Genomic DNA, 22,735 nt, shown 5'->3' on the forward strand with positions numbered 1-22,735 from the left:
ACCCTGAGGAACAGGCAGCACCAGTGTAAATGGTCTCCAACTGTAAAACAGCAAACAAGTAAGGCCAAGGACAGGCTGTCAGGGACCTCTGTAATGGCCTGACCCCTCCTCAACCCCCCATCCCCCACTGCGTCCAAACCAGACTCACACGAAAGTCCTGTTGCTTCTCAAACCTGTGCCAAGGGCACACCTGATTTTAGGTCTTTCAGTTGGTTTTCAGGGACCAGAGAGCTGTAGAGGCCCCCAGCCTTGGTTTGCCACACTTGGTGGCATCAGCACTGGTTGCAAGATGCATTAAAAAAATGCAAGAGGAAATTATTACCCCCTTAAAACGTAAGGACACTGCAGATCTTTTTTAAAACTCTGCAAAAAAATAAAAAAATAAAAAACAGCCGTGAGACTACAATCCTTTGAGACCTGGCAATCACAAGACAAATCTCACCTAGTTGATGGCTTCCCTGCCAAAGCCAGCTTGCACGGACGCAGACGCCAACCACGCCCTTGGCAGCCGCATCCCGCTCTCTCCCCGCTGGACCCACCGCCTCCCTCTGGCACAGCTCCGCAAGCGCGGCATGGCCACCATCCTCACTGACCGCTGGTTTACACGCTCGCCTCCCCGCTGAGCTGGGCGTCCGAGGAAAGGGACAGAGGCCGGCTCATCTCTGAATACTGACACACAGTAATTCTGAGTGTGCTGGGCCAAAAAGTAATACATAATTAGAAGTCATGATCCTTATTCAATTATATCTTTGAACTGTAAAAGGTTATTGACAACGACATCCAGAAGGTGATTTTCAATGCCCAAAGGCATTTTAATGACAGCCAACAGCGCCAGCCTGCCTCCCTACGACAGTCTGTAGGTGCTGAGGGAAGAGATTAAGACATCTTTGCACTCGCGGAGTGCAGGTCAGTCAAAAGACCAATATAGTGCTCTAATACAGGCAGGGACTGAGTTGTGAACATACACGGGAAGAGGCCTCAACCCAGGTGGACTGCAGGAGGAGGAAACAAACCCAGATTCATTTTTTAAGTCCAGTTTTTTAAACTTTCTATTTAAAAAAATAAACAAAGATAAAATTCTCTATATAAATTACTGATCTAGTTAAGAAAAATCCAGTAACATCATCATCAACAGAAGTCTTTAGAGGACAATGAATGTGTCATGAAGTTTGGAATTTCCAAACAATCAATCAAGGCCAGCTTCATAGACTTCTCTCAGCCCCACGACGACTTGGCCTGAGCACTGCAATCCACAGGCGTGCGTGTAGCTCCGATCTGGGCCTTCGAGACTCACAGGCACTGCTGAAGCCCACGCTCACGACTGTACTTCAGAATGGCCACCATAAGATGGAGTATGACAAATAAGAGCATGATATTCACAACTGAGCAGTTTTTAAATTATTTCCTCAAGTTAACACAGAGCCCATTCGTTTACCCTGCCCTTCCCTGTAGATAACATTTGATGACAAGGTGTCCTATTTTAGAAAAGAAAGGTTGGTCACATTTTCTGCACTTTTGCTTTTCTGCCTTGATCATCCATTGCCAGGTTTGGCTGAATGTTAAGTTAACATCAGTAACAAAAGCCTCTTCTTCATGAAGACCGCCATGGAGTCACAGCACGACACAGACACAAGAGAGCAAAGACAAAAAATATTTTGGTTATTTTTCCACTTTAAAGATTTCTTGGCTTTGTGACAACACAGTAGTAGTTGTTGAATAAATAAAGGGTACACAAACTTATTTTCATCTTTTTGTAATTCTGGATCCGCGCAGGAGCAACAGGGAACGGGAACGCAGACTCGGTCCACACATCTCTGCTGTGGGTTCTAACAAGTGTAGCTGGTTTCTCTAGAGAAAAAAATCTTTCCAATGATTCTTGGTTTAAAAATGAAGTCAAACTGCTAATGTTGTTTCCCTGGATTAGAATTCTCATTTCCTCTCTCCTCTACAATTCACGGCTGCCGCCTTATCTCCCAGTAGCTTATTTCCTGTTCTCCAAATCCTTCCAGTCTAGCCGGCAAAGCCAGGACATACCAGAGTGCTGAGAAACTACCAGCTAGGGGTCCAGTGGCCTGCATTACGTGGCAGGATGCTCAGCCTCTGCCCAGAGATGCGAAGGCAGAGCTCCCCTTCTCTCGGTCAAGGAAAAGGGGCTCCAGCTTACTCTGGGCACTAAAAAAGTTGGGCATTGAGGGCACTAGCTGAAGGGTGTGTTCTACTAAAAAGTCAGAAGATAAGCTAAATACTGATACAGGTCTTCAATTATTCAAAAAAAAGTGCCAACCTGTCGCTCTCTCCAATGTTAGACGAACATTCTATCATTTTATAGTTATTGTTATTAATAAATATTTATTGATAACTATTAAAGGTATAGAAATCTACATTAAAAATACAGAGCAGATCTGCTGAAAGTCTATTTGGGATATAAGGTAAGGCTCTCAGTAAGCCACCTCATTTCCTACACCCCATCTATTTTTAGGGAGAACAAACAAGTATCAGTTAACCCATCTCAAAGATGTTTATCTTTTCAGGCAGAAACTTTTTAAATGGTGTTGGGAGACACAAATATTATATTTTATAGAAATATATAGGAAACCATCTCAGTGAATGACCAGTATCACCAACATTTGGAAGTATTTCCCTCAACCTAAAAAGAATGTAACTTGAACAAGTACTAAACACAAACAACTCGGGTAATAAATCCCTGTGATTATCACCATTCCGTTTTTCTTATCCTGTGATTTTTGCTCAGTGAAACAGAAGTAAGTTCAATTGTGCCAGCTTAAGTTTAGATACATTTAGTGAAACAAAATGAGTTTTAGAAATGATATGAATTTTAGATACACTTATTATTATAACAAAGAACCAAAAGCATCTTGAAATGGAAGCTGGAAAAAAGTGAACTTGCAGAGTGGTTTTCTAGACGGATGCCCACCAGCACCCGGGCCTGAAATGCTCTAGGGGGCGTGCAGGCTCTGGACCCGGGTCCCGGCCGGGGAACTCACCAGACTTGGCCAACTCACTGACTGGCCTGGGGTTCTCTCCTGCCCATGGGGCAGCAGCAGCACATCCTTCTGTTGTGTATGAGGAACACGTTGAGAAAGAACTTAGTACAGTTCCAGGTACATAGCAAACAGCCCATCAGTGAGAGCTCTGTGTTTTTCAAGTGTGAGCTAAAACTTCCAGAATATAGAGACTTGCTAGCACAGTATTTACATGTACAGTTTCCTCTTCTCTGATAGAAGATAAACGGTTGGGAAGTCAGTCCCTCTTCCCAGGCCCACCTCCCAGGCCCACTCCCCACCCAATTCTGTATCTAAAAAATCACTACCACTACCTACTTCTTAGCACCTTTGGCCTAAAATACCCCTCTGCCCTTTGACACTGTGGTAACGCCTTCCCTGACATTGCTATAGCTCCCTCTGGCCACTTCCACAGTTCCTTCCACAGTGTTCATACCCGCATTTACTCCCTCGAACATCCCGGCTCCTCACTGCCTGAGAACGTATTGCTTTCCTGGTCCTGGAGCCCAGCACTGTGCCAGGTGCTCAGTGGATATTCCACAAATCTTTCTAAACTGAACTACTCCTGAATGATGATTAACCATATTTCTGTAGAATTTTATAATATTCTCTCTCAACAATAAGATTAGTTAAGATTAGTTCAAATGAGGGGCGCCTGGGTGCCTCAGTTGGTTAAGCATCTGTCTTCAGCTCAGGTCATGATCCCAGGGTCCTGGGGTGGAGCTCAGCATGGGGCTCCCTGCTTCTCCCTCTCCCCGCCCCGCCCTGCTCCTGCTCTCTCTTGTTCTCTCTCTCACACAAATAAATACAACCATTAAAAAAAAAAAAAAAAAACAAGATTAGTTCAAATAAGATTTTTGGGGGGAGGTACCAGCTTGTGACAAAATTCATATACCATATAATTCACCCACTTAAAATGTACAATTTAATGGTTTTACTGTATCTACAGAGCTATGCAACTATCACAGTAAATTTTAGAACATTTTCATCAACCCCCCAATAATCTCCCCACTAGCCCTAGGCAACCACTAATTTTCTTTCTGTCTGTACTCATTTGCCTATTCTGGACATTTCACACAAATGGAATCATACAACATGTGGCCTTCTGTGGCTGGCTTCTTTCACTCTGCATAATGTTTTCAAGGCTCATCCATGTTGTCAGCATGGAACAGGACTGACTTCCTTTCCATGGCCACATACTATCCCACTGTGTGGATACATCACACTGTGTCCATCCACTCAGCTGATAAACATCCGGGTTATTTCCATTGTTTGGCTATTATGAATAATATTCCTAGGAACATTTCTGTACAAGTCTTTGTATGGACACGTTTTTCTTGGGTATATGCCTGGGAGTGGAGGTGCTGGGTCAAATGACAATTCTGTGTTTACCTTCTGGAGGAACTGTTTTCAAAAGTGGCCGCACCAACTCACATTCCCAGCACCAGCACCACCGGGTGGTAAAGGTTCCAGTTTCTCCACCTTTCTTTCCAAACTTGCTATTACGTCTTTCTTAGTACAGCCATCCTAGTGGGTGCCCAGTGGTTGTGATTTGCACTTTACTGACAGCTAATGATGTTGAGCATCTTTTCAAGTGTTTATTGGGATTTATATATCTTGGCTGAAGAAGTGTCTATTCAGATCCCTTGCACCCTTTTTTTTTTTTTTTTAAAGGATTTTATTTACCTATTTGACAGACAGAGACATAGTGAGAGAGGGAACACAAGCAGGGGGAGTGGGAGAGGGAGAAGCAGGCTTCCCGCAGAGCCGGGAGCCCAATGTGGGACTTGATCCCAGGACCCTGGGATCATGACCTGAGCCGAAGGCAGATGCTTAATGACTGAGCCACCCTCCCTTGCACCTTTTTAATTCAGTTATCTTTTTTCTTACTGAGTGGGAGAAGTTCTTTCTAAGCCCACTGAAACACTGACCATATCTGAAAAAAAAAACCAAAAAACAAAAAACAACAACTTCAGCTTTTATTCCCACATAGTCTTATTTCCCTCACTTAAATGTCGATAAATCCAGTCCTCATTCATGCATTCATCTAGTTCGAATTGTTGATGAAGAACTCCAAGAAGGCAATGACCAGAGACAATAAAGGAATTCAGAGAACACAGGTCAGCGGCCAGAGCCTAGAATCCAGGGACCACAGGGCCTCTGAATACTTCTGAATGGGAATGCGCTGGGGGATGCCCTTCTTAGACACAGCTTCTCTAGGACTCTTCACAGGAAACTCACAGCTACACATTCCATCCTGCACCGACTGAGGTTTCAAAGCACCTTACCATGAGGAACTTGCTAGTTGTTTCCAGCATCATTTCCCACTTATTCTCACAAATGTGTACAGGGTGTAGACAGTAGTATTGGCCTTGGCCAATTTAGAGCTCACACAGCCATTCAGTCTCACCAGGAGGAAAGGGAAGCTAATGGGGTGGAGAGGCCTGCCTGAGGTCACACAGCAGGTTCCAGGTGGGTCACGGTCCGGGCCAGAGCCGCAGTCTCCTTGCCTATTCTGGGCACTTGTCTCCATTCCACCAGACTGGCCCGTAGCCATCTGTCACTCAGCGTCACCTAGGTGCTCACAGGGACACCCTCAGACGGAATAGAGGCTTTGCCCTCAAGCAGCACGTGACACAATGCCCGGAGAAGCTCCTCCACTTTTCCTTCTTATTAGTAAGCATGCAGTCCTGCTATCTATCCTACCTCTGGGATGCATACATTTCTGAAAAACAACTTTTATCAACAAATTCTGTTCTGATAGAAGAAAACAAAAATCACATTAAGAAGAAATAAACTAAAATGTTAGCATTAGTAGATTATAACTTTTATCAGAATTTTTCCCAAAATGAACATATTTCAGCTTTTCGTAACCCCTTGACAGGAAACTTGAACAATTTCTTTTAGCAGTAATAATGATAATCAATAGTTTGCATGCATTAGCTTATTTTGTCTTTGCAAGTATCTTAGAAGGAGGTATTACCATTACTATAACCTTCCCATTTTATACACCAAAAAGGCAGAGCTGAGAGAAGGTGCAAATCTCCCCAGACTTTTTAAAAAAACATTTTAAAAACTAGGCAATATTTATGACATATATAAAAGAGTGAATTTAAAAAAAAAAAAAAAACAACTTTTATCTCCTCAAAGCACTTTCCCCATTCAGCTTAGGAAAATAGCAGCAGGGCAATCTGAAAGCCCCTGTGTGTTCTCCCACACCTCAGCCTTCCTCCTCTAATGAAAAAATGCTTTCCTGGGTAGTTCATGTTTTCAATTCACATGCATTTTCGTACTTACATATTGTATGAATATATCGTCACTTAAATATTCTCTTTTAAAATCTTAAATATTACAGAAAAATTTTAACATACACCAAAGAAATGTAACTAGGATAATAACCTTCCATGTGCCCATCACCCAGCTTTTAAAATGTACATCTCTGCATGTTTTCAAGCTTTAAGAAACTATGTGTTCTACAACTCGGTGTCGTATTGTGAAGTTCACTCCGATAGACAGCTCTAACTCATTCATGTTCACCGTGTGAATATACCACAATTTATTTATTCGTTCTCTTGCTGATAAGCATCCAGGCTGCCTCCTTCTTCCTTCCTGCTTCTCCTAACAACGCTGCTCAAGGACATTCCCCTACAAGCGTCCCTGTGAACGAGTGCTGTTCGGGGTAAGTGGACTAAAGGCCCATGCAGACCTTTACAGACCTCACCAGCTTCCCTTCCAGAGAGACCAGAGCAGCCGATGCCCTATCAGCACCTTACCTTTGCCTTGTTTCCCACCTGATGACACCAGACTCTTCAATTTCTTCCAGTCTGACAGGTGTAAAATCATGTATCTTGTTTCTGGTTTTTATTTATCTCCAGACTTAGAGTCTCTCCAGCTTGGAAGGTCTTAGTGCTCTCATGCTCTCATAAGACATGTCAAAGTTTTTTCCTTCTCCCCAGTCTCCTCCACTGGGCTTAGGGAACAGAATAACTCCGTCCCACACCATGCTCTCCACCAACTACACCCGGCTCCCTGATCGCCGCCAAGAAGAAACCGAGTCTCAGCGATGCAGAAGTTGTTACTAGGCACCTGCTACACACACAAGGCCTTGTGAGGGCTGAGAAGAGAGAAGGCACAGCCGTGCCTCTGAGAAGCACAGACCGCAGCCCCAGAAGAACGGGGTAGATGGGGAAGGTGGCAGATTCTGGCTGGCCACAGTTGTGATCAGTTTTGAGTAGATTCACATAATTCCTGTGTCTGCTTCATTCCTCTTTGGCCACTTGCTCCGGCCTGAACAGTGAACGGTGCAGGGGCTGCCTGGAGAGCCCCTGAGACGGGAGGCCGAGGAGGGGCAGCTGTGGCTTTGGGTAGATCAGAAGAGAGGCTGTAAAACCCAGAGCTGAGCCCGCCAGAGCTAACCACAGGGCTTCTTCCCCACCCAGCACGAGGAAAGCCTCAAAGTTGGTGCAGGAGTTCCTTCAACGTGCAGGCAAGTGTCACCGCCGCTGTGACAACTAAGAGCCCCCTCCTTCGTGCTGCGCAGGCCCTCTGCTGGTCTCTCGCCCGGCTGTGCTCTCATCACATCCCTGAGCCCCGCACTAGAGGCAGCCTCCTCCTGTCTGATGTGGCCCAGGTTCAGGACCCTTACCCAGTGGAGCCGGGACTGGGGACAGGAAGAGCATCCCCGCTGTGGGGAGAACACCCACCGTGAGGGAGCCCCAGGCGGTCGGGAAAGGGGAGGACAGCGAGCTACCACTTACTACGGTGCTTTCCTCATTCCTCAACAAACCCTCCATGCGTGGCGTCTTTAGTTAGAGCCTGAGAAAGGGATCCTTGTGCATGTAATGGTTTACCGTGGTTTCTCCGGAGTGCTCCCAGGAAGGGGTGTTGGCTGGGGAGCAGCTGACTCAACCTGATTTCAGCAGAGCTCCAGGCTGTGATTTGCAACACAGATGCTCCCACTTTGAGGCAAGGGACAGCTTCTGTACCCCGCTGGGGGTCAGTCCTTGGCTTCTGGCTGCTGGGTGGGATGGGCTGTTGGGACATCCAGTTATTCCAGAAGGATGTGAGCCAAAGCAGCCGGCACTCATAGTGGCCACCACCTGTGGTTTCCACTACTCTTTCCAGCCTTCTCTCTGCTAGCTCTTCCTCCTCCATCCTCTGCTGGGGAGCAACAGGGCTCCGTCCCGACCCTCCTCTCCTCTTCCTATCTGATTTCCTAGTGATCTGGTCTCATCTTTAAACCCAAACATCGATGACCTCCAAATTCTTCCTTCAATTCCTTACTCTACATCCTATTCAAGATCTCTACCTGGATGCCTAACCGACAACACAAACTTAACACGTCCCTAATGGTTCTCTGGACTGATTTTCCTATCAGGCTGCTCCTCCTCGGTGTTCTCCGGTCCCATGAATGGCCCCATCTGCTTCCTGCGTCACAGACAGCAAAGCAGACTCCCTTCCCTGCCTCTCAGTGTCACCAGCTGGGACGGTGGTGGGGAGGCGCCTGGGCAGAGACACAGTGCTGATCCCCAGGCTCAGGCAAGGCTTCCCGCAGTGCTCACGGCCCTCCGTGCTGGTGAAGTAATCGGCTGAAGAAAAGCAGCCAGTGCAAAAGAGATCACTCTTCGCTTGATCTTTACCACTGCAGTTGTTTGAACAGTGGTACTAGGTCCTACATGCTTTTTAGATATGAGTTTAACGCTCACAAAAAAAGAATTCCCTTGCCTAACTAGGAACTAGGAAGGAACTCAAAGAAAGGAACTGTAAATGCGTTTGAAGACACTGATACACTATATAAGAGGGGCTCTTGAAGCTACTGCCAAAGGGTAAACAACTCTTTAGATTTCCAAATAAACTTTAAATTTTAGAAGAGTTTTAGATTTACGGAATAATCACCAAGATAGTACAGAGGTTCCACATGCCCCACAGCTAGTCCCCATTATTAACATGCTACATTACAATAGTGTAGTTGTCACTATTCATTGGTCAATATGAATGTATTATTACAGACTGAAGTTCATACTGTTTTCAAGTTTCATTAGTTTTAATCTGGTGTCTTTTATCTGTTCCTGGATCCCATGAAGAATACTGCAATTCACTGCCATGCCTCCCTAGGCTCCTCTTGACTATGACAGTTTTTCTGACATTCCTTGTTTTTGGCGACCTTGACAGTTTTAAGGAGGACTCATGAGGTATTTTGTTAATACCTGAGATTTGTCTGATGTTTTCCCATTCTAGGCTGAAGGTAAGGGTTTAAGAAGGATGACCAGAGGTGAAGTGCCCTTCGAGTCACATCACATCATTGGGTGTATACTCTCAATGTCACTTGTCAATGTTATTACCTTCACGCACCTGCCGGAAGTAGCGTTTGTCGGGTTTCTTCACTGACATGTTACTCTTTCTCCCCCCTTTCCATACCATGCTCTCTTGACAGGAGTGACCACAGGCAGCCTACACTTACGGGGTAGTGGATTATGCTCCACCTCCTGGAGGGGGGTATCTACATAAGTTAGTCATAATTTCTCTGCCTGGGAGATTTGCCTATTCTTCTCCATTTGTTTAGTTATTTTATCAGTATGGACACCTGGATATGTACTTTACAGTTTGCGTTATAATCCAATACTATTCTATTATTTCATTGCTCCAATTTTTCCAGCTTTGGCCACTAGGAGCTCTTTTGGTTAGCTCCCATGTCCCTCTGACATATGCCCATCACTGTGTGGTTTTGTTTTGTTTTTTGAGCAGCACGTTACTTTCTGACACTACACAATGCTCCAGATTTATTATGTATATTTCCTGTTTCAGTTCTTGAATTACACATTTCTCCACAGAGTGTGGTTTCTTTTATTTGAAAATGGTATGACGAACCAAGATCTGAGTGCTAGACCTAAAAAAACAAGATCTACGTGTGCTCACTGTTGCTAGAATGGGTAAATAGCTTTTGATACCAAAAAAAAAAAAAAAAAAACCATCAACATGTTATAAACCTGGGACATCTAGTTATTCCAGAAGGCAAGGCAAATACAAAAAGGCCTCTAGAACTTGAGGCACTTGGGTGGCTCAGTTGGTTAAGTGTCCAACTCTTCATTTTGGCTCAAGTCATAATCTCAGGGTTGTGGGATCAAGCCCTGCACTGGGCTCTATGCTGGGTATATAACCTACTTACAATTCTCTCTCTTCCTCTGCCTCTCCCCACAAAGAAGAGACAAAGTTCTCTAGGACCAACCTGAAGGGGTTTCCACTGACCAAGAGCATCAAATTTGAGCATCAAAAAGAATTAGTACAAGGCACTGACACAAGAATGCTAAAATTCGCGTATGCTAAAGCGCATGTGTTCATGATGATCTCAAAAAGCAAAACAATTCTCACTGTTAACCTTTAAAGAATGGTATAAAATGTAGTACTCTGAAAACTGGTAAGCAAAGGGAAAAAAACCAAACCCACACTTAGCCTGCCATCACTTGAAATCAGTAGCCCAGAACAAATAACTGACAAGGCAAAATTTTTCTCGGTGTAAGTATTCTAGTTAATAAATAAAGAAGAAATGACAAAATTAAGATAGCACCATTTTTCAAGTACTAAGGAAACAGTAGGTCTAGGCAATGACAGTCAATGTTGCTAAAATCGTTAGGTGGAAGGTTGACAGGACTATAGTTGGAATGATCCAAATGACGACCCTTAACAAACTGATCAATTTTAATATCACAAAAAGGCAGATAATCATACATTATATACCTCCTGATGGTAGGCATGACATTCCCCATAAATTAGTACCAAAAAAAAAAAAAAAAAAAAACCCCAACAAATTTGAAGTTTCTTGACCTACACAACTAGTTTACAAAAAATACAGAACACAGAAAAACATATCAAACAACCACCTGTGGGACGCCTGGGTGGCTCAGTTGGTTAAGCAGCTGCCTTCGGCTCAGGTCATGATCCCAGCGTCCTGGGGTCAAGTCCCACATCGGGCTCCTTGCTCGGCAGGGAGCCTGCTTCTCCCTCTGACTCTGCCTGCCACTCAGTCTGCCTGTGCTCGCTCTCGCACTTTCTCTCTCTCTCTCTCTGACAAATAAATAAATAAAATCTTAAACAAACAAACAAACAAACAAAACCAACCACCTGGGGGGGTAATCATTGGGAAAATCCATTTACGCTATAGAATTTCTCATGTTCTGGGTTTTCCTAATGCAAGGAAAACAATAAAGAGATGAGGAATCTACAGATTAAAAAATTTTTTTTAAGATTTTATTTATTTATTTGAAGGACAGAGATCACAAGTAGGCAAAGAGGCAGGCAGAAAGAGAGAGAGATGGGAAAGCAGGCTCCCCGCTGAGCACAGAGCCTGATGCGGCACTCGATCCCAGCACCCTGAGATCATGACCTGAGCCAAAGGCAGAGGCTTAACCCACTGAGCCACCCAGGTGCCCCTAAAATATTTTTTAAAAACATATTAACCTAATGCATGTAATGGATGTTGTTTAGATCTGACTCTTACAATTCAAAAATAAGGACAACCCAGTCTTTTCTAAAAGGTATAAGAGCTGGGGTACCAGGGTGGCTCAGCTGGTTAAGCATCTGACTCTTGATCTCAGCTCAGGTCTTAATCTCAGGGTTGTGAGTTCAGGCCCCAAGTTAGGCTTCACGCTGGGCAAGGAGCCTACTTAAATTAAAAAAAAGAAAAAGAAAGAAAAGAGGTACAAGAGTTGAACAGACCTTTCACCAAAGAAAATACACAAGTGTCATATGAAAAGATGCTCAACATCACTGGTCACTAGGAAATACTAAGAGCACAGTGAATACACTTACTAGAAGGCCTAACATTAACTTCTGAGAATACTCAGCACTTTTGTGTTCAAATCCCACTTTTCTTGGCTGATCCTTGTACTCCTCTGATATAAACAAAGGAAATATAATACCTGTTCCCCTGCTGTAATTTTTTTTTTTAAGAGAGGACACATGCAAATGGGGAGGAAGGGGGCGGGAGGGTCTCTGCGCAGAGCCTGCATGGGGCTCTATCCCTGGACGGGGATCGCGCCCTGAGCCAAAATCAAGAGTCAGATGCTCCACCAACTGAGCTACTCAGGCGCCCACCCCTCCACCTACCTTGGGTGTAAATTTCCCAAGTATTAAGTCAGGTCCAATAGTGTTTTCCAAAGAAATTCTATGGTCTTGCACTTTCTTCTGTTGGTAATGCAGTCACTTAAGGCTATTATTCTTTTTAAAATATGTGTACTTTTTATAGATATCAGATCGTTGTCATACATATACAAAGAGAACTAAAAGCATTCTTTTTGAGGCTTAAGGCTGTATTTTAGTTAGTATCCATTCAATCCTACAGTAACACGCTAGGCCGTGCATCTCAACAAGGGAATGGAGAATATACCAGAATCATAAGATTTAGAGGCGGGGGGTAAATGGGGGGATGTGAAAAGCATATCAAATCTAATTGTTCTGATTTGCTTTCAAAAAATGTTACTGAAACATAATACACATGCTTTAATAGATTTTCAGTCATTTCCTTCCGAAGTTCAAATAATATTAAAGGAGGATGTAAGGGTTTTATCAAAAAAGGACACGAGGTTTAAGAACACTGGCTATCATACAGAATTAAGTCTTACATGGGACACCTGGGTGGCTCAGTCGGTTAAGCATCTTCCTTTGGCTTATTAGGTCATGATCCCTGAGTCCTGGGATCGAGTCCTGCAGGGATGGAGTCCCATATTAGGCTCCCTGCTCAGCGGGCAGCCTGCTCCTCCCTCTCCCTCTCCCTCTGCCTCTCACCCTGCTGTCTTCTCACTCTTTCTATCAAATAAATAAATAAAATCTTAAAAAAAGAAAAACCAAGCTTTACTTGTAAAACAATATTTCACACATATACACAGAAAGCTCAAAACTAGCGTCACAAGCACCAATTTCAATTAAAACACTGTATCACTATTTCCTTTTAGTCATATTTATTACTTTGCAAAAACAACTGTGAAACAATCTCATTGCATACCTTGGATTAATTCCTCAATAAGCAACGCACTTTCATTTGGTGAGATAGACAGTGTTTGAAAAAAACTGAAAATGGAAAAGAGCGTGCAAAAATAAATTCTAACAGGTGTAGCGTTATCTGTGACTTTACATTAGTATTCTGAATAAAAAGCAATAATCCCATAAAAATTAGCAAGTCATTAATTTCTTAAAGTCACTATTGTCTATTAGCAAATGATACTCCCCCCTCATGGCACTTAGACTGGATTCTAATTTGTAGCAGGGATCCCAACTCAAATCAAGATCTTCACACAGACCTGGACTAGATGTATGCAGTGTTAATTTAAGCCGGCAAATCTGGTACCATGTTATAACTCATATATTTTATTTATTCTTGAATTTCTTTAAGACTCTTCTCAGCCTCTATAATAAATACAGAAAAGCATAAACTAAACTGTCAACCCACATATTCATGGAGTTTCAAGACATGCCAAAAATCATCATCTGTTCTTTTCAGCATACCTTGTGTAATCTAAGTTCCTGCTAAGTCGTATTTATGATTCAAAATGTTCCATTCCAAAACAAGAGAGTGAACATCCTATACTTGGAAGAAAATGGATAGAATACAAAAGGATCTGATTCTCAAAATGACCCCATGGAAATGGGACCTGGAGCAGGCATTATCATCTTTACTTTGCCAAAAAAGGAAACTGAGGTTCAGAGGGATGAGTTGGCCAGAAGTCCCCCAACAGCAAGGAGCAGAGCAGGGGCCAGGAACCAGGTATTTCCATTCTGGCCCGGAGTTGCCTCCCTTTTCTAAAAATAAAGGAAGGCAGAATCATTTGACAATCCCGTTATTTGGGAACACCTATTCATCCTGGGAAAATGACTATTTGTGAGGAATGCTCAAACTGTTTAAATTAGAAAGCTGAAATTTCTGGTAGAACTTTTGATCATCCAAAATGAGCTATAAAAAATATTCTGAGAAAACCAGAAAAAACCTCAGGGCAGAACTAGGAGATGTCAGCACAAATTAAAGCAGCACAATGTTTACTACGAAAGAGAACTTACTCACAAGGAGTGCTGTCCCTTAATGGAAGGGGCTGTCTCCAGCAGGAACCAGGGCACACTGGACGGGGTTGAAGTAGGGGCCTGACAACATTGCCGAGGATGCCTGGAGGCAACTCACCAAGGGGGTGTGGGGGGGGGGTGCTGGATTCTAACTGGAGGACCTACCTGCATGTCACCACCCAGCTCCAAGACCACAACATTAACAGTGCTCTTGACATCAGTAACGGTATGGCCTCCCCCGCACCAAAAAAAAAATTTTTTTTAAACATGCCCAACCTCCACTAAATTTGCTAAAGGGAAATTCAATTATACTTTTAAATATTTTATTTATTTATTTAAGAGAGAGAGAGTACACGCACACATGCGCCAGGAGGAAGGGGGCAGAGGAAGAAGGAGAAGCAGACCCAATTCAGGACTTGATCCCAGGACCCCAATTACCATACCTGAGCCAAAAGCAGATGCTTAACTGACTGAGCCACCCAGGCACCCCAAGGGAAATTCAATTATTATAGTTAAATTCAATTAACTTGGCTACTTTGATTAAAAATTTATATTTTAAATATTATAATAATCTTGTCAACCAGGTATATACTGTAGTCATCATTTACATTTAATCTACTATATTAATTTTCAAGATGTTCAATTCTCAGAGCAGTAAGACAGCAGGATTTTCAACATCCTGATCTTTAAAATCCCTCCCTTTCAGCCCAGTGCATCCAGCATTTGGTCAGGAAATGGCACTGCTCCAAACACACTGCTGCCACCCTGGATCCGTAGCCAAGTTCGCTTGGCTGGCAGCTGAAGAAGGAACCTGAGCTCATCTTCTGACAGCCCAACTATCAACACAGTCCCAAGCATGCCTCTCAACTCCAAGTGAGCAGAGCCAAGCCAGAAGAGAGAACCTGTTCTCAGCTGACGACAGAAAATCTGAGTGCTAGTCTGAACTTTAACCTGTTTCTTCCAGTTGTTTGAAATATCAAGATGGCTGACATAATTTCTAAGGAATCTTCTAGATCTGGTATTTTGATACATCAGCTTCTATTTGGTCAAGTACTAAGCAAATATAACATACCTGTTTCTAAGTGCAATATCCTACAACTATTAAATATTCACCACCTAAGAAAAGAATCTGGCACACAGATCAGGCCATATGCTGGTGGGAGGTGGGTGAGCAGAGGGCGGCGGCGGGGCGAGCTCAGTGAGTACTGGAGTAATATTTCAGTTCAAAGTTGGTATGTTACCTGTTAAATAATTAGTTCAAGAGTTACATATAAATTGAGTTTCTATGCATCGTATCACATTGCCTGGGATGGTTAATTTTATGTGTCAGTCTGATGGGGCCCCTTTGGATTTTGGAAGCAACATAGTTTTCATTTGGGCGTGATAATCTGGACTATTTACCTAGTGACCCCAAAACCTGCTAGTTTTGAGCGGGACCCAGAACAAGAGAGAGCTTCCCAGCAGGTCCAGGCCGCCAACACAGGCTGCTCTGCTCCCAGGCTGGGGCCATGGGATCCAGCACCGCCAGTGGCACCTGGAATGTCAGAGCAGTCAGGGATGCCATCTGGAGCCTTTGGCAGGGCCCTAGAGGTGAGTAATAAAGCAAGCCCTTAGGATTTTGGAGCCAAGCCTTGCTATTAACCCCACCCACCCCGATAATGATTCCCCTTGTGAGAAACAGCTCTGGGTTTGCTACTGGGCCTCAGTAGAGACTGAACGCCTACCCATGGGCCCCCCAAGCTACCCATCGCGACTGGAGCTGCCATCGTGAACTGGGTGCTATCTGTTCCATCGGGCCATGAAGTTGGGCACACAGGGCAGCACCCCATCAGCAAAGGGAAGTGGAGCGTATGTGAACAGGCCCTGTGGGGACGAGTGGCCCACAGGCCCACGGTCCGCACTCCGCTACACCATCCTCCTCTCCCGGCCTGACCTGTGGCTGCCTGGGGAGTTGCCGAAGGTCAGCCAAGGGACGAAGCGAAGCCTCAGGCCTGGTTTACAGATGGTTCTGCACGGGATGTAGACGCCACTTGAAAGCAGACAGCTACGGCACCATCTTCCCGGGACACCCCTGAAGCACACGGTGAAGGGACAGCCTCCCCGTGGCCAGAACTTCGAGCAGTGCGCCAGGCTGCTCACGCAGCTCGGAAGGACAGATGGCCTCATGGGCGACTGATTCCCTGTCCATTCTTGGGCTGTGGCCATGGTCGGGCTGATGGATGGCAGATACCTGAAAGGAACAGGACTGGACAACTGGTGAGAAAGACATTTGGGGAAGAGGAATGTGGACAGACCTGTCCTCAAAAAAGTGAAGATCTCTGCGTCCCAAAAATGCCTGTAAAAGATGGCCTCAGCAGAGGAGGATTTTAATCTTCAAATGGCTAGGATGACCCAGTCTGTGGACACCAGTAAACCTTGTTCCCCAGCTGCCCTGGTCACGTCCCAGTGGGCTCCTGAACAAAGTGCCATGGTGGCAGGGACTGAGGTTATGTGTAGGCTTGGCAACGTCCACTTCACTCACCAAGGTGGACGCGGCCATGGCCACTGCTGAGTGCTCAATCAGCCAGCGGCAGAGTGGCAGTACCGTGCCATTACCCCAGGGGGATCTGCCAGCTACCTGCTATCTGTCTGTCTGTAGCCCTCGTGGAAGGGGAAGCATTTTGGTCTTACCGAAATAGACATTCTGAATATAGATTTGTCTTCCCTGCACACTATGCTGAGCAAAAGTGACCAACCACGGATTTGTAGCATACCCTGTCCACCACCATGGTATTCCACATTGCGCTGTTCCTAAACAAGAAACGCACTTCACAGTAAAAACAGTATGGCAGTGGGCCTGTAATTATAGAATTCACCATCTTACCCATGTTCCATGCCACCTACTAAAGCAGATCCTATTAAACCAGAAGTTAAGACTGCCATCCAGCCAGCTTGGGCTCCTCACACTAGCCATCAGCTGGGAGAGAAGGGAGCTGCTGTGCCAGCTGGGGGCTGATCGTGACGACCCGGGGCGGGGGGGGAGCTGCTGCTCCACGGTGGGGGTAGGAAGAATGCATTCTACTGGCTGACCCCGGAAAACCCTGACCACTACACGGCCTAACCTGAGAATCACAAACACACTTTGTTCTGAATTTCTGACTGCTCCCCATCTGGCTCAGTATTTACGCTTCAGTTAAAAATACCTTAAAATTTTTGTCAAATATTTATTATAATTTCCCCTTTTAATTTTTTTTTCCCTATGAACGTAGTCAATTTACACTAAGCAAAATTCAGACTACACAGGAAAAAAAAGAAAAAGAAAAAACAGAAAATGCCTTGAAATTCAGTACTTTCAACACAACTATCTTAACGCATTTGACACATTCCTCCCGATTCCTATTTTCTGTCTCCCCCTGGCCCCGCCCCTGTTGAATGGATGTACATGACACCTTGGTCCAAATAAATGGGCACTCATCCTCCTCTAAGTGGTAAGTTCCTCATATCCCCCCACCAGTGACCACATTCCCTGTCAACCTCTGTGCACACATTAAGAAGTCTTCAAATGATTTCCCATTTCTGTATTTTATATTTAAGCTAATCCACAAACTCATGGGCAGAGAGACCACTCTCCCCAGACTTCTCCCCACTTCACAGGGCCCTGGTGCTAGGCAGAAGTGCCTCCCTTAGTAAAAGTTCTTATGAACCAACTAGGACATCCTGGCAGAAACGGACAGGAGCCCTCCCTCAGTGATACCACCAAGTGATATTCCCCAGAGTCCTGGGACAGCTTTTCTAAAGGGCTGTCTCCACTGAGAGCTCCTCGGCACTCCTGGAACTGGCAGGGCCTCCAGTCAGACGAGGAGTCTAAGGAGGAGCTGCCCGGCTTTCTCAGCTGGCAGAAGCATGAAGGCCCGAGCCAGCTGGTACTGGGCCGCAGTCTGGGGAGCAGAGGTGAAAGCATACACAGAGGACCGATGTCCATGGGCCAGCTACAGCTGACTTGACCTCCCACAGCAGGCTTTTCTTGCCTCCATGTCCCACTTCGCAGCTACCCTCCAACTCGGCTGCGCAACTCGGCTGCGTTCCCCTGCGCACCGCACTGTGCCGTGACCATCGGCGCTGCCGGGGCCTGGAGGAGTCCTCCTCCAGGGCCAGTGCTCAGCAGTTGAAATGGAATTGAAGTGGAAAAGACCATGAGCGCACGATGCAGTCATGGATCAGTTTTTTCTTTTATTCAGTGAGCAGAGAGTGCTGACCATGGTTACTGTTATAAAATTACTTGTAGCACAAAAATAAGGATAATGAAGAATGGATGTCGGTGAGAAAACAGGAATGAAGATGCGGCAGTCCCACACAGGAAGTCGTGGTCACCAAAATTAACTGAAATCTCCTTCACTTCCTAGTTAAAGGGGGGAAGAGGGGTAAGACTTCAGTATTTAGGTATTATTGCTGGATTCTCCTTGATGCCTTAAGAACAGCATTTCAGTTCTTTAAAGGCATGGTTATTAAGAAGACAATGCCATATGGAAGACATGAATCATCTACAGGAGGTCAACTCAAAACTAGGTTTTGCTTCTGAAGCTCAAAGCAGCTCAAAAGAATTTCATTTAACTTGTCCTCATAATATCCATGGGAACCTTCATAATGTTCTCATCAGTCAGAGAGCATTTTGCATATAAGACAAAATACACACAAGTGATACCGAAGACCCTTCCCTGCTTTCTGCAGAGCCAGCACTAAGATTCAGGCTCCTGAGTATCATTCCAGAACACCGCACTGCTCCTGAGTGATTAATTTCAAACACAGTGAAATGCACATGGAGACAGAGGCATTTATAAAAACCGGTCGGTCACTCAGAATTACAAAGAAATTGTGTCCATCTGAAAGAATGAAATAAACAAAAAGAACAGAGTGTGGAGGTGTAGCCCCCACCTCCCAAGGCATTTCTGAGGTGCAGTACGACTTAGAAGACAGCACTTGAAGGGCAGCACCTGAGGCGGCCTGGCTCAGGCAGCTACAAACCCAAGGATGAGTGGTCAAGCCCACGAGAGCTGCCGGTCAGGCAGGATGCTGGGGAGGCCGCGCACACACCTGAGGCCAGGGCGTCACTCCACAGGGACACCTCCCAGTGAAGGAGGCCCCCGCAGCTCCATCTGACACTCACCTGTCTGACACTTGCTTTTTACTTCTTGGGTTGTAGGACACCTTACACTTAGAATCCAGAACAAGGGCAGCAGACAAAAGTTGGACCATGCCCGCACACACATGCACCATGCTTTCTGCAGTCCTGGCTCCTTTCCAGGAACAACTGGTCGGCTCACAACTACCTGTAGCTCTTCCCAATCCAGAGGCTTTCCTGAGGCCTTCCTGAGGCCTTGGTTTCTGCTTACTTCTAAACACAGCTGAGAACACCGTACAGCTCCATCATGGCTCTGTATGAAGAGCTGAAATGTCATCATTCTTTTTCAGTTCCACAACACACAGAAATACACAAAATAAATATGAGCTAGGAGGGAAAAAACCCAGCTGTGCTTCGTGTCAGATTCAAGTAGGAGTCTTTCTGATTTCAAAAGGCTCAGAATGAAACTCTGCATTGCCGAAACGATAACCAGGATGATGCAAGTCATTCCAACGCAATTCTTTACAAGTATGGGCCTGGTGAGACCACAGAATTAATATGCAAGTGATACTGGCTACACCGCAATTAAAAGGTATGAGGGGGCGCCTGGGTGGCCCGGTCCGTGAATCGGCCAACTCGTGGTTTCAGCTCAGGTCATGATCTCAGGGTCCTGGGATTCAGCCCTGTGTTAGGTCCGCACTCAGCAGGGGAGTCTGCTTGAGGGTTCTCTCCCTCCCTCTCCCATCCCCCCCACCTCCCCCACTCGCACGCGTGCTCTCTCTCTCTCTCTCAAATTAATACATAAATCTTAAAAAATAAAATGTATAAAAGGTCCTGGAGGACCCCGAGGGAATTCTTACATTTACAGAGCACTCACATACATCTGACACCATGTTGGAGCCAGAGATCTAGCTGAGTATGACCCTGGGCTCATACACCTGAAGTGCTCTGAGCAGGGAGACAAGTTGGTAAGTCACTACCCAGCAGTGAGCTCTGTAGGCGATGCTAGGATATGTGCAGGGAGCTAAGGAGCGGCACACAGAGGACCGGTGGGGACGCCTCCCTTGTCACATGTCTCCAAACACCCAAGTCAGGGGACTTCAGCATTTCCTGCTAAAACCTAATTGTCTGGAATTCCTTAAACAAGCAAGCGACTCCTCTCCTGCCCAGTGCTCCCTTGTAGAGTGGAAACTGGAGTGGGCTTGTGACCAGCTGCAAACAGAACATTTTTACATGTTCCCTAACATATTTAACATTTAGGGTCCCCCCTCCCTTAAAATATGTCTTAGTGTTGAATTTTTGGTATCATGTGCTTCTGTAGTGTAACTTAACATGGGCTCCTGGTCAATATCTGAATTACCTGATACATACCCTGAATTCTTTTTTAACCTAAATTCCATCTTAGTAACTCTGTATTTGCATTCAGTTACGTGTTACTGTTTATTAAAGCTTCACTTTTTTCCATTATTCCATACATATCTGTAGCCTGTTGACAGATATGAACATAAACTCTTTTTGAAGGGAATTATCAAAGGCAGCTTGGATGGTCAAAGAATTCAGCCACCTCTAAATGAAAAACAAGAGTCAACTGTATTCCATCATGAGCACTGATAATCAAAAAAGACACACATGACTTGCCAGGGGAGTGTGGCTATGGGTGAGTTGTGTCACCTCCCTGAGCCTCAGTTCCTGCATCTGTAGAACAGACGCACCCACACCTAACAGACAGGACTGCTGCGAAGAGTAAAACTGCTACAGAGAATAATAAACAGCACTCATTCTGGACTTACCAAGACTGGGCACTTGGCACATCATCTCATTTAATCCCCATGCAAAACTGCTAAGGGTCATTAGGACCATGCCCACTGTAAAACTAAGGGAACGGTCGTTAGAAGTATTCATGAATTTGCCCCAAATCTCTAAGCAAGTGGGATGGAGCCAGGGAGGACCGTGATCAGTCAGATTCCAAAGCCCACCCTACACCACACACAAAAATTAACTCAAAGTGGATTAAAGACTTGAATTTAAGACCTGAAACCATAAAACTCCTAGAACCAAACATAGGCAGTAAGCTTGCTCACCCCAGTCTTGGTGGTGATTTTTTGGATGTGGCTCAAAAAACCAGGGCCAAAGTAAAAACAAGTAAGTAAGACTACATCAAACTAAAAATAGCTTTTGCTCACCAAAGGAGATGATCAGGGTTAATATCCAAAATACATAAACTCCAGCAACTCAACAGCAAAAAACCAGACACTGGATCAAAAAATAGGCAGGGGATCTGAACAGACATTTTTCCAAAGAAGAGATACAGATGGCCAGTGGAGCCAGTGTTCCACATCACTAATCATCAGAGAAACACAAATCAAAACCACACTGAGATGTCACCATGTACATGTTAGAATGGCTCAACTCAAAAAGACAAGAAATAACAAGTATTGACGAGGATTTAGAGAAAAGGGAACCCTTGGGCGCTGCTGGTGGGAATAAGAACCAGTACAGACACTACGGGAAACAGTATGGAGGTTCCTCAAAAAATTAAAGATAGAATTATCATATGATTCAGCAACTGCACTTCTGGGTAGTTATTTGCAGAAAAAGAGAACACTAATTCAGAAAGAAAAATGCACTTCTATGGTTATCGCAGCATTATTAATAGTAGCCAAGATACAGAAATAGGCTAAGTGCCCATCGACGAATGAACAGGTAAAGAAGATGGGCACATACACACAGTGGAATACTCTTCAGCCCCTCAATCTCTGAGAGTAGAATCTTGCCTTTTTTGACAACAGGGATGAACCCTGACAGTATCATACTAAGTGAAATAGGTCAGAGAAAGACAAATATCATATGACCTGACTTACACATGGAATTAAAACAACAATGGTGACATACAGGCTCTACAGAGTTGCCACACATCGGTGGTGACTAATGCTGCGGGTCGCCAGGTGGGCGAAACAGGTGAAGGGGGTCCAAAGTACACAAACTTCCAGCTACAAAATAAATCACGAGTTTGCGATGGACAGCGTGGGGACCACAGTTAATGATACTGCGCTGCGTATCTGAGAGCTGAGAAGAGTAGATATAGAAAGTCCTGGTCAAACACACAAACTTTTTCTGTAACTCCGCGTGGTGACAGATATTAACTGGACTTGTAGTGGTGATCATTTCACAATATACATGCAAAACTGAGTCATTATGCTGTACATACGAAACTAGGATGTCCATTGTACCTCAATAAAAAAATCTTTACATTAATTCACTTTAGTAACCTCAGAAAGGTCTCTTAAATAAAATTCTTTAATCCGATAAACTTTATCAAAATGGTAATTCTCAATAAACTGGCATAGTTAAATGTTGCTTAGTGAACCCCTCATCGGTTAACCGCGATCCGTGTTCTTCACGTGAGGCTGCCAGCCCCCCGAGCGAGAGCGATCCGAGGCCAGGCCCTGCTTGCTCCAGGCCCAGGGCCGGGAAGCCTGGTGAGAATCCCCCCAGGGTCGCGGCTGACCGGCAAGCCAGAGACAGACAGAAGATAAAAACTCTCAACCCCTTCTGGATTATCCTTTTA

At 44.9% G+C, this 22,735-nt stretch overlaps 1 protein-coding gene across 1 annotated transcript in view; it reads right to left on the reverse strand.

Moving 5' to 3' along the window:
- Positions 1 to 22,735, reverse strand: part of TULP4 (TUB like protein 4) — a 169,749-nt gene that overhangs the window by 83,173 nt on the left and 63,841 nt on the right. The window lies entirely within an intron of this gene.

This window comes from Mustela erminea, chromosome 4 (genome assembly GCF_009829155.1).
Source record: "Mustela erminea isolate mMusErm1 chromosome 4, mMusErm1.Pri, whole genome shotgun sequence".
Taxonomy (NCBI): Eukaryota; Metazoa; Chordata; class Mammalia; order Carnivora; family Mustelidae; genus Mustela; species Mustela erminea.